Source organism: Durio zibethinus, chromosome 14, assembly GCF_047325235.1.
Source record: "Durio zibethinus cultivar Kanyao isolate XHJ-2024 chromosome 14, ASM4732523v1, whole genome shotgun sequence".
NCBI classification, from domain to species: Eukaryota; Viridiplantae; Streptophyta; class Magnoliopsida; order Malvales; family Malvaceae; genus Durio; species Durio zibethinus.
In genome coordinates this window covers 16,745,975-16,758,871 of record NC_143175.1, presented here as the reverse complement: position 1 = coordinate 16,758,871, position 12,897 = coordinate 16,745,975, and the positions used below count along the sequence as shown (strand labels likewise).

The following is a 12,897-nucleotide window of genomic DNA, read 5'->3' as shown; positions in this document are numbered from 1 at the left end:
ACGATCAGGTCGATGTAGGGGGTTAGAAAGGGGTGGTAAACCTCTCTCCGGGGTTTCATCCTCAGAATAAATTTTGTAAGTAATAATATTAAATAAACATATTTTAAATTTTATATATAATAATCTTAAGTAAAGATATTTTATATTTTATTTTAATTTTGTTATGAATGGCAACATCCACTATATTTTTTATTTTAAAAATTTGTTAAAGTTCTAGAATTTCGAAAATAAAATTTTAACATCCGTTACATTTCTTATCTTAAGAACACAATCCTTGTTAAAATTTCAAAATAAAATTTCAACACCCATTATCTTTTTTATCTTAAAAATACGGTCTTTATTAAAATTTTAGAATTTTGAAAATTAAGTTTCAATATCCATTACATTTTTTTATCTTAAAAACACAGTTTTTGTTAAAATTCTAGAATTTTAAAAGGGGTGGTTTCAACATCCATTATGTTTTTTATTTTAAAAAAGTTGCTTTTGTTAAAATTTTAGAATTTCAAGAATAAAGTTTCAACATCTATTATGACTCTTATCTTAAAAAACTTGATTTTTGTTAAAATTTTAGAATTTTAAAAGGAGTGATTTCAATATCCATTACATTTTTATTTTAAAAACGTTATCTTTGTTAAAATTTTAAACTTTCAAAAAAAAATTTCAATATCAACTATATTTTTTATTTTAAAAATATGATCTTTGTTAAAATTTTAAAATTTTGAAAATATACTTTTAACATTCACTATGTTTCTAAACTTAATACTTGTTAAAATTATGAATAACAAAAATCATATTAATTTTTTAATTTTAAGAAACTAAAAAATAATATAGACTGAAAAAGCAATTGAAGGTAAATGAGATAAAATTTTTAATTTCTTTCCAAAATCTAAAAAATCTCAGGGAAAGAGAAATTTTTTATTCTCCTAATATTTCTTTTTTGACACCATTAAAAATTTTAAAAAAATCTTAACTATTATATTTTGTAAACCAAACTAAAAAATTAAATTACCAAAATTAAAATTTTGACAAAAAAATGTTATTTTCTTTGAATCAAACGTTACCTAATGATGATCAGGCTAAAGCTTAGAACCAAACTCTTATGGTCCTTGCATTTTGTTTTCATTGCTAGGCCTTACATCAAGAAAATCCATAATCACATACGGTTAAGAATTTTGATATCCTAAGAGTGGGTCTATTAAAAAAGTACTAAATTTTTAATTTTAACAATTAAAATTAAATTCTCGATAATTTAATTTAAAAATTCTAATCTTTGGTCTTGATGTATCAGACCCATTTGCAAGGTTAAAAGTTAAAACTATAAAAAAGCAAGGGTCTCACATGCCCATGGTTTTCAACCACTATGACTTAGTTTGGATGAGGTAGACTAGATCAGGTTCTAGGTGAAAACCAACCAAATTTCCCTAATAGCTTAGGAACTGAACACTAAAAATTTTCATATATAAAAAAGAAGCAGGCAAAAATGATCCTTTTGAGGATATCCGATAAAATTGAAACGATACAAAAAAGATTAGCATGGCCCCTACATAGGGATGACATGCACAAATCGAGAAATGATCCATAATTTTTTCTATTTTTTCCCTTAATTTTTTGCCTCTTTTTGGCCATTTTACCTGTTCTATTTCCATCTTTTCCCTGTTTTCTTTGCATTTTTATGTGTTCAATACTTTCTAATATTCAGGTCCTAGAATTTGCTAAAATTCTCTTGTTTTTATTGAATTAGAAATAAAGATTAAACTATTTTTTTCTGGGTTACCATGGGAGCTTATTACAAATTAAACTTCAAGAATTTAGCTTTAGATATTGCCAGAAACTTAGATATTGTTGAATATTACCTTATAAACTAGCTCATGCTATTTTAAACTTAGTTAGGTATGGAATGATTGATGTTTTGTAATGATTCGAGGTTAGTCAATCTATTTATTACGTATAAAATTTTTGTTTTGCTTGAATATTAAAGGGTATGGTTGATCCATAATACATAATCTATTCTTTTGCAACTGGTGCAGTAGTTACTGGGTCTAAAACCTCACGTTTTCTTTGACCATTTAAGTTTTCGTGTTCGAAACTGGATTAATTGTAACATGGGAAATGATATATCTTTTTAACCATGCACTTTTTTTTTTTTATTCTTTGTATATATGGTCTTGGTTCTTGAGTTGAATTCTTGTAAATAGTGTCTAATAGCTTATATTTGCTAGCATGGTTGAAAACCTATGTTACTAGTAATTAATTTGGAGCCAATCATGATTCAGACTAAGATGCTGCAGCTTCTTTAAATGGAAACTAAATCTATTAGATCATCAATAGCGAGTTCTATATTTACATACTCTGAAAAATTACTTCAAAACGGAGCTTTTCTCCCTCTTGGGTGCAAGCTGTGCTTATTTTTGGTGCATTAAGCCATTAACACACTATCAGTTCACTTTTTGTAACCAAGTAAAACTTTCACTTCAATCCTATTGAAGACATGATTGAGTTTTTAGTTCTCAAATTATGGATAATTTACGCACTATATTCTTTAATAGCATTCTTTTTTGTAATAGTTGGATTTGCAATGTATTTTTGCTCACCCAGGCATGGATTCTTAATCACCTGAAGAGAGGATGCTGTTCTTTAACCAGCATCAGAAAAAGCATCAAGATAAATTTCACTTATTAGGAAGGCAAGTTTTCTCTACTTCTCTTGAACAATCACTTTAATAAGAAACTAAAGTAATTAAGCCATGCTGGAATCCATTATTTTGTTTCCCTTAAAAAAAATGTGCTATGTTGTTGACATAGATTACAGATATATGATATGCATTACAACATATGTTGTCCTTTAGTTATAGCTTATATATTAAGTTTTTTTTTTCTTTACAAAATATGATTGTCTTGTAGTATGTCATATTTTTCCTATTGCAAACAGTGATCATAATGAGCTATTTTTTTCAACTTTGTAAATCTATCCATATTTAATTTGATGTTTCCTTTAATATAAATACCATGAGTCATGATTTATCTAGGAAAAGAAACATAAAGAAAGAAAAAACAAGTATAATTATATTACATCATGTTAATATTTTTTTTTGTTTGGAAATAATCATTCATAAAAAGAAAACATGGTTCGGTACAACATTGTCCTAGTAGTCTCAGCTACAAACAAAGTAAAAGGAAATTCAAAATAACATTAAACACATTAAGAAAAAGATTGTCACGCCTCGAAATCAAAACGCAATACAATCATATTACCTTGAAGTAAAACCTCAAAGTAATACAAATCATTCTTTTTTAATCATTCTAAAATTTTTTTAATAAATTGATATAGTCTGCCAAGTAAAATCTATATATTTAATTCAACTAATGATACATCTCTATATATCCAAATAGAAACCATATAAAATACAAAACTGTTTTATAAGATATCATTGGCCAACATTGTCTTCGATGACTAAGTAATCTTTTCTATTTGATCTTTAAGCTTTTTACAAAACTAAGCAAACTATCATTTAGTCATCTGTAAAGAAAAAAATAAATGGAGAATGAGCAAATTATAGCTCAGCAAGTATAGGCTCACATACCTCATCAGATCAAGCATCATTTTCATACATATTATATAAATCATTCAAAACATTCATCAAATCATAATGTCAAAATATTTTCAAAATCATCATTATGTCAAATATTTTGTAGATCATAAATCAATATCAAAACATGTTAATTCATCAATTATAAATAATAAATCATGGTCAAATGCATATTTTATACAAATCATGGATCAATCTTTAAAATCATCATAAATCATCATTATCATTCGTTTATCGTTAGTTACGATCACTACTATAATCTGTGACATTGACTGTATTAATAATTTCATCATCATAATCATTGCTAACTACTATAATCCGTTAGCAGAACCATATGATCATATCTATGCTAACTACTATAACCCATTAGTCAAGGCCGTGAAACTAGTTCTTGTGTCGATGATCCCACTTTTCAAAGATGATCGTACTTTTTATTCATAAGCATGATCTATCATTTATATAGAGAAACACAAAATAATCATATACTTGATCCTATTTTCATACATCGAAAATAATGAAATAAAACATTCATTCATTTAGAAACATACATATATACATAAAATCGAAAACAAACAAAGTGTATGAGATTCTACTTGCCTCCTTTCGATTTCACCACTTAGTTTTTTTCCTTAAAATAATTAATGACCTATTCAAGATAATGTTAACATAATAGAAATTAATCAACCCATTTTGAGACCAATGATACCAAAAACAATTAAGTTATACAAAAGTTAACTTAACTAACTAATACTGGCTGCCTGACCTCTTTTCATTAAAATGACCATATCTCAATATATCAAAATCAAAATTAAGATCTCTTTAATGCGTTAGAAACTAGACTTGATAAGCTTTCTAACCATATGTAGTCCACCTTGTAATTCCTTGTAGATTAATTATAATAAATTTTGCAATCCACGTTATTTGTTGTAGCTAAACAACATATATACCTTCTAATAAAAATTACATATTTATTCATAGGAGACTCCAAATTCAATTCTACTTGTTTTGTTGTAAAATAGACTCAATAACCTTTTCAAACACGTATGGCTCAATTCTTAATTCCTTGTATAAAATTTAAGACAATTTTCGTAATTCAACCCTAATGCTGCTATCATACAGCCTACATATCCTTAAGTAAAAATTAGATAACTTTTCATAAGAAACTTAGATTTGACTTCCGTTTATTTCATTAGGAAGTAGATTCAACATGTTTTCCAATGATATATAATAATCATAGCAATAATCTATCCATTAATACATAATTTTATTTTAATTCACTATTACAGATCATAACATCTCATTCAAAAACATAATTTTTCCTTCAATATTTAAAAACTCAAATCCCATTTTCAACCTTTAAACTCCATTCAATAATCATCAATAAATCTTAAGAACATGAAATAAACAAAGCCCAATAATCTACCCAAATAGATCATGAAGATTAATGAAAAATTTTGTAATTTTTCTCAGTTTTTATCTTAAAACTTCAAGTACAAATAATAGCAACTAACATGATATTTTTCTTGAATAAAAAGAGGGCAGATACTCACCATTAAAAAATTAACTCGACTGTAGTTTTCGATTTTGGATCCTGAACTTGATTTTTTATGCTCTCTAACCCTAAAGAAAATAGGGAAGAAGAACTTGCATTTTCTTTTTTATTTCATGATAACTAAGTTTCTCTCTAGTAAAATGCTCAGCCACTTTTTCTTTAGTAAATAACCTCCTAATTAATTTAATAGACTTTACTAATAGTCTAACCCAATTATCATTTGGGGTGGGGTATTACAAAGATAATCAGCTAAATGTAGAGGGACATAGATTTTCCCTTCACTGTCTCGTCTAGTAAGAGCATCAACGCATCTATTTCCCTCATAGGAAATATGTTGGATCGTTGTCTACTGAAAGTTGTTCAACATAGTCTTGCAATCTTTAGTAAGAGTGTAGAGATGGTTGTAATTTAGCGTTGGGTTTTTTTTTATCAAGTTAATCACAGCAGTCGCATCCACTTCTCTAGCCAAGTTCCTTATCCCAGCTTGAATGGCCAAGTTAAGATCGTCTCTAAGGAAGCATAGTTTGGCTTCAACAATTGTAGCTCTAGGAATGTGTCTGGATGAACCCAACGCCCATCGTCCCTCATGATATCTCAGAATAGTTCCTGCCCCTGCTTTGCTTGGATTACCTAAAGAAGACCTATCAATGTTGAGCTTGTGCCAATCATATGGTGAACATTCTCTATGGAATTCTAGGCACTGACAACCAGGTATTTATGGTTGCATTGAATTTAATCAAATCTTCCCATTTTATGCTGGTGCTGAACCTAGTGTAAGCTGCATGGTTTCAACGCTCCCACCAGGCTCACAATAGGACATTCAGCAAACAGATTTTGATTTGTTTCTTCCTACTTTTGGCAAAATGGACACTCCATTGGAACAGTCATACCTCTATTTCTAAGGAGTCATCTTGTTTGAAGAATACTGCGAATGCATTCCCAAATGAAAAACTGTAGTTTAGGAGGTACCTTTTGTTTCCAAATCCATGTCCACTGTTCTTTTTCGTCCCTGCTAATTTGGAAATTGGCGTTGGTAGCAAGCTGATAAGCACTGCTTAAAGTAAACTCTCCTAAGTTGGAGAAATTCCAGTATATGAAATCATTCCCATTATCCAGGCAGGTAAAGGGAATACTTGTGATACACTGTGTGAGGTCCATAAGAAGGCCGATGGATAAAGAAGCTTGTCCTATGGTTTCCCAATCAATCTTAAATTGATTCATGGTGAGAGAAGTTTCTTCATGTTGAAAGGGTCTTTCAACCAAGGACCTAATACAGCCTTGACCTATCTAGTTATCATTCTAAAAGTTTATTTTTGTTATAATCCACCATATTCTTTTTTCTAAAAGATACTGGTAGCTTTTCATGGATCTTTGAACAATAGATATGTAGGACTTAGTCAACATTTGTTTTTTGAAGGTACTTGTGGCTGAGGACTCGAACCCAGAGATCATTCTGATTGTGAATCACTCTCCAACAGAGTTTGGTGATGAGAGCTTGGTTGCGAGGCTTACTCTTCCTCAATCCCAAACCTTCTTTATCCTTAGATTTGGTGACTTCATCCCAATAATCCTGAGGAATTTTTGGTTGATTTTGTCAAGAGTAGTGTACATAGACATAGGAAGCGCTCTGCATTGCATGAAATATTTCGGGATCGCTGTTATACTCGACCATATAAGAACCATTCTGTCCGCAGGGGAAAGTAAATTTGCTTTCCAGCTTGCTAGCTTAGATTTAACCTTCTCTACGATGAACTCATGTCTTGCTTTCTCACTCTTTTGTTATGCATGGGGAACCCTAAATATTTTCCAAACTCTTTCATTGCTTTGATGTTTAGACAACTTGTAATCCAATCCCTTTGCTCGTCCTTGGTTTTTTTGAGAAAAGAATTCTTGATTTCTCCAGGTTGATTCTTTAACCAGATTCACACATGAATTCCTGCAGCACCTTTTTTATTGTGGCAGTGGATTTCTTATCCATTCTATAGAACAGTATTACGTCATCCGCAAAGAAGAGGTGGGATAGCTATGGACCTCTCCTTGAGACTCGGATTGGGCACCATTATATCTTATCATAAAGCCTCCTCGATGGTAAGGTTGAGATACGCCATACATAAAATGAAAATGTATGGCTATAATGGATCACTTTGGCGAATGCTTCTCGAAGGATGGAACTTTGAAGCTTACCTCCATTAGCCGCTATTGTTAAATGTGAAATGATAATACAGTTCATAATCAAGTTAACCCATGATGCTAGAAATTTGAAGAACACGAGGATCTTTCTTATAAAACCCCATTCAAGTCAATCATAGATTTTTTCAATATCAACGTTCGAAGTCATGATCCCGTGTTGACCTTTTTTCTTCTTCATCAAATGGAGGACTTTTTGGACAATGATGACACTTGCAACCGCTTGTCTTCCTGATATGAAGCTCCCTTGCAGGGGTGATATGAATTTGTTCAACAAGGGTCATAACCTCTGGATCATTATTTTAGTCACAGTTTTAGATAGTGGTATGAAGGCGGGTGCTTGGTTTTTTGGAATTAAGGTGATCAACATTTCATTCATAGCTTTCTATAGTTTTCCAGTGTTAAACGTTTTGAAAATGGTCTCACATATTTTTTTATTCTACCTTGGGCCAACATGGTTGAAAGAAGAAAGGATGAAGACTATCAGGGCTCGAGGTCTTAAATGGTTTAAGAGACTCTAAGGCCTTATGGATATCAACATCAGAAACCGTTGCTTGGAGCTGGTCCACAAAATCACCTTATGGATATCAAGACGGCCCACTTAAGGTGATTTGGCTCTTGGTTCCTGACTTCATTCATGTTGGACGTGGAAAACAATTTCATGAAGTGATCTATAATTATTGCTTTCACTCCTTCATGATCAGTGATCCAAACTCCATTGACATCATACAAGCCACCAATTTTATTTCTATATCTTCTTACAAGAGTTGTAAAGTGGAAGAATCTTGTATTTCTCTCCCTTTTTATCGTCCAACTCACTCTTGATTTCATAGCCCATAAAAGTTCCTCATGTTTAAGGATTTCCTTGATAGTCTCCCATCAAGGTTCTTTGAAGATTAAGTAAGAAATCATTTGGTTTGTTATCAAGGGCTTCTTCAATGCCCTTCAATCTGGTAATAATTTTACATTTCTTGTGGTAGATATTGCCAAAGGTCACTTTATTCCGGGCTTTGATATAGTCAATGAAATCATCGATAGTCTGGTTAAGTGAAAGGTGATTTGGAGCCCATTGGTTAGCCATAGCCTGGTGGAAGTCCAGATTTCTATCCATATGAAATGAAAACGAAATGGTTTTTCTTCAAAACTAGGAAGGTAAGGGGTTTGGGGTATTTCATGAACAATTTTATCTTCCATTCCATCGCTTCTTCCTGATTCATTGGCGGTAAAATTCCACTTTGTGCAAGAGAGTCTCCAATCCTTGGATCACTGGGGAGCTGGTATTTATCTTGATTGTGCTGCTCTGTCCACTAGCAGTTTCATCACTGACACTTGCGTGTACCTCATGTGGACTTCCAACATTCTTTCTGCCTAGGAGGAGACTAGGACCGTTCTGTTAAGGAAACATCTCGAAGTTTCGCTGATGCTACCTGTTCAAGTGACTTGGTGTCTCTGAGAAGTGTGAGCTTTGATAAAGAAATGGTAAAACAGGAGGCGAACAGATTAGTAGAGATGGGTTGCTCCAATGTCTGGTAGATGGTGTCAATATGGTCATCCTTGCTTCGTACATCTTGTGGATAACCTCTCTTCTTTGGAGAAATTGATCTGCAGAATCTTCCCTTTCGTTGATCTCACTTAGAGCTTGTCGTAGAGGATCCTCGTTTACACCTAGGCAGGCCAAAGGAGAAGTTGATGAAGTTTGTGGAGAAGCTCTGCGATTTGCTTGCTGTATCCTTTCCCTTCTCAAACGCCTGTTCTTGCAGATTCTCATGTATGTGTTGGCTGGCATTGAGTGCCCGGAACTTTGGTTTTTAGAGCTAGTGTTGATTCCTTGAGAAGGCCATTGTAAGTTACCTTATTTGGTTCTGGAAGATTTGGTGTTTTATGCAGTTGATGAATGTTCACCATATACTTGCCCTCTTTTCCTTGTAAACAATTTGAAAAACCTACTTGGGGTCTTGTCTTTTCAGTCTGCATGGTTGCATGCTTAGGGCTGCTAACTTGCATTGAAAAAGAAACATTGCTTCTTGGATTGTATTTATTACACTAGTATTGTTATTATTTTTTTGCCTCAAATCCCTCGTTGTTTCTATCTTGTTTAGCATTTACCTTGTTTACTTCTCCTTTTTAAGACATGTCATTATCTTTTTTATGTCAGTCAACACCTTGTTTTGTGTTAACCAATGGAAGTTTTCCCCTTTGTTTTTCACTCAGGTTTCTTGACAATAACCTTTCTTTGATTCCTTATATATCTCTCTGATTTTGTGAAGTGAATTCTTTCATTTGGAGGGAAAGACTTGTTTTGTCTCATTCTTGATAGCTCCATTTCTTGTGAAACTGAATTCTACAGCTGTCGACCCTACCCTGGCCATAGGCGTTGGCTTCAACTTTTGTCTGTTCCGTCTCCTTTGGACCAGCATCCATGGGCCATAATCCCCTTGCTCAATCTTTTCTTCCTCCCTGTTGATTGGTTCCTTTGGTTTCTTGATCTCTGTACTCCCTTCCTAGGTTTGCATGGAAGGGATTTTTAAATTCTCAGGACAATATTCTTTCTTATGCCCGATTTTCCCACACTGGAAGCATAACATACCGATCCCTTCGTAAGTATGGACTGTTTTTTTCCCTTCAACAGAAATGGATCTCTTTATTGGCTTGTCTAGATTAGCTTGAATACATAGTCGTGCAAACTTGCCTCTTTCTTCAAAGAGAATATGGCTATCCACTCTAAGTAGACCACCTATGCTCTTTCCTATTCAAGTGAAGATTTCAGTAGCATGGTATTCTATGGGTAATTTGGGGAGTTTAACTGCTACCGATGAGAAAGATGCTTTTAAAGCTCTGAAGTTAGGAGTCCAATTTCAGTTAGCCAGAAAATGACCACCCATAAACCAGGGGCCCTTTTTTATCACATAATCATAATATTTAGGATTCTGGAATTTAATTAAAAAGTAATCGCTACCATGATCAATAACAAAAAACTTACCTTGTGTCTTCCATATCTGGATTAATTTAAACAGCAGGTATTTGTAATTAACATTTCTTTCGAACACCTTTAACTATCAGTGTCTTGGCCAATCCTACTCCTGGTTCTTGTTTTCTCCTTTTTTGTATTAAGCATGATGTTAATATCGTCAGAGTGGCTGATCCTGGAGTTCCTCTTCCGTATCTGTTTCCACGCTTTCCTTTTCTTGGTCGAAAAAATATTGTTCATACGCGCCACATGACGCTTCAAGTAGAGAATCTTTTTAAGAAATGATTTTCCTACGTGTTGTCATCTTTGAATCAGACGTGAGAGCATTACTGCAAGCAGGATGTGACTCCTTGATCTTCTTGGTGCTTTGATGCAGTTCTTCTTCTCCTTCTCGAGAGAGTTGCAATACAACCATGCTTTTTTTTTCTTTTTCTTTTTTTTAGAATTGCATCATGTTGATATTGAGTTCTCAATGCAAAAAGTTTTTACAAAATTTCACAGTTGGTTGAGCTAGACTATGAAGAAAATGAGGAGAAAAATTTACAGTCCAAACTTACTTCAGTTAGGCTGCAGTACCTTCTTAGGAAGTGAGCCAATGAAGGCATCTATGCTTGGGTTTGGAAATGGTATCTGATGAGCCCTACCAAACGGGGCGACTTTGTAATCTAAACTATAGAGAACTTGGGAGGATTCAAAGGTTAGATGAACGAATCCCTTTCCTATTAATCTTTGAGGATTTAAAGGTTATACTGGCAAATTATATGGTAGTATCTAATGGAGGCAGATCTGTTGATAACTGACGCTGAATTTTAGTAGAAGTAGCTGAATTATAGAAAAAAAAAATGAAGATCATATCCCATTCCAAGGTCATGATCAATTTCTATGAGTAGCAAGTATTTCTCACACAAAAATATGTGGTATTGGCCATTGGGTATGCCGTTGTATTCTTTGTTTTAGTATAAAGCTTTATCTAAAGTTGACCATAAAAATGTCTTGTATCAATCCGAAAACAATGGATCTTTTTAAGGCGTTTGAACCATATACATGCTATATTCTAACTTTAAATCTTACTCGAGGAATAATCCAAATGAAAAGGATGTATATTCACCGCACAATCTATCACAGTATATGAACATGACAGAGGTTTCGAATAATTTATTCAGAAGATAGGAGACAAAGTGATGGAAAACTCTTTCAGTGAAAAACCAGCTCTCTCTTGCGAACAAGAAGATGCTTTGCAATGTAGCACGAAGAAAACTAAAGAGTCCCATTCTAAGAGAGTTCAAAACAACGGGGAAAGTTCTATAATGGCATCCAAAGAAAGATGGTTTCATATCCCGACTCTCTCCTAGGAGCTGATTATGGAGGTTTGGATCATTACAGTGTGGAACCAAAAGATGAAAACATAAAAACCAAGTCGGAGGAGGATTTCCTTGACTAGGTGAATAGTGCGAAAACAGATGTAACAACCATCACACTCAGCACTAAAGAGAGGAACAAAACCAGGATCATATGGGCCAAAAAGCTTATTGTTAAGGTCTTTGGTAGGAACGTGGGATATCAATATCTTGTCTTCAAGCTAAACCAAATTTGGAAGACACGAGGTAAATTTTATGCCATTGATCTAGGTTGTGATTATTTTTTAATTAAATTTCAAAACTTGGATGATTGTGATTATGTCATCAAAGGGGGCCGTGGATTGTGGGAGCTCAATTGTTAGCTATAAAAAAATGGTCACCAGACTTCAGAGCTTCAGAAGCATCTTTCTCTTCCATGGCAGTTTGGGCCAAACTTCCTGAGCTACTCATAGAATACTATGATTTTGGAATCTTGACTAAAATAGGTAAACATATTGGTACCCTCTTAAGGGTTGACAGCCACACCCTCATTGGGGAAAGGGGAAAATTTGTAAGACATTGTGTTCAAGTCAACTTGGACAAACCTTTAAGGAAATTTGTTATCGTTGAAGGAAGAAAACAGGTCATTATTTATAAGGGGATAGGCATGATGTTTTTAGGATGTGGAAAAATTGGACATAAAAAAGATTTTTCTCCGGACATGCCATCAACGACTACAACAACCAATTGCACTAGGGTTGAGAAGCTACTAGACCAAGCCCTAATACGAAGCAGAAAGAAGAGGATCAAGAGGGATACGGACCATAGATGTTGGTCCAAAGAAAAAAGACAAAACAGAAGCCACAAATTACCAATAGTCAACAGCCCGCGCAATAAACCTCAGTCAATCTAAACATCGAAAAGCGCAATAACCTGGGGAAAAAACTGAGACAGGTGACAAATAACAAATGGCTAAGACACGAGGAATCAGAGAAAGTCCTTATGACAAGACAAGTGAAAAATAAAAACGTAAAAGCCCATGTACCAGCCTAAATCAAAATCTTGGACGGCAGGAGAAAAAAGATTTAATTGCAGAAAAAAACGAGGAGGTCTGCAAATAAAGTACACCTATTGAAAAGATAAATGAGAAATCGAGTCCAAAGATAATTAGCAGAAGAGTGCTAACCGGCAGTAAATTCGAGAATTGTGATGCCTCACCCTAAATAACCGGCAGTAAATTTCAGAATTGTGATACCTCACCTTAAAT

At 33.4% G+C, this 12,897-nt stretch overlaps 1 non-coding gene across 1 annotated transcript; it reads left to right on the top strand.

The window, feature by feature from the left end:
- Positions 1 to 1,483: 1,483 nt before the first annotated feature.
- LOC149515089 (U6 spliceosomal RNA) lies at positions 1,484 to 1,586 on the top strand. The gene has a single exon (XR_016327894.1). It is a non-coding gene; the product is annotated as a U6 spliceosomal RNA (small nuclear RNA).
- The last annotated feature ends 11,311 nt before the right edge of the window (positions 1,587 to 12,897 follow it).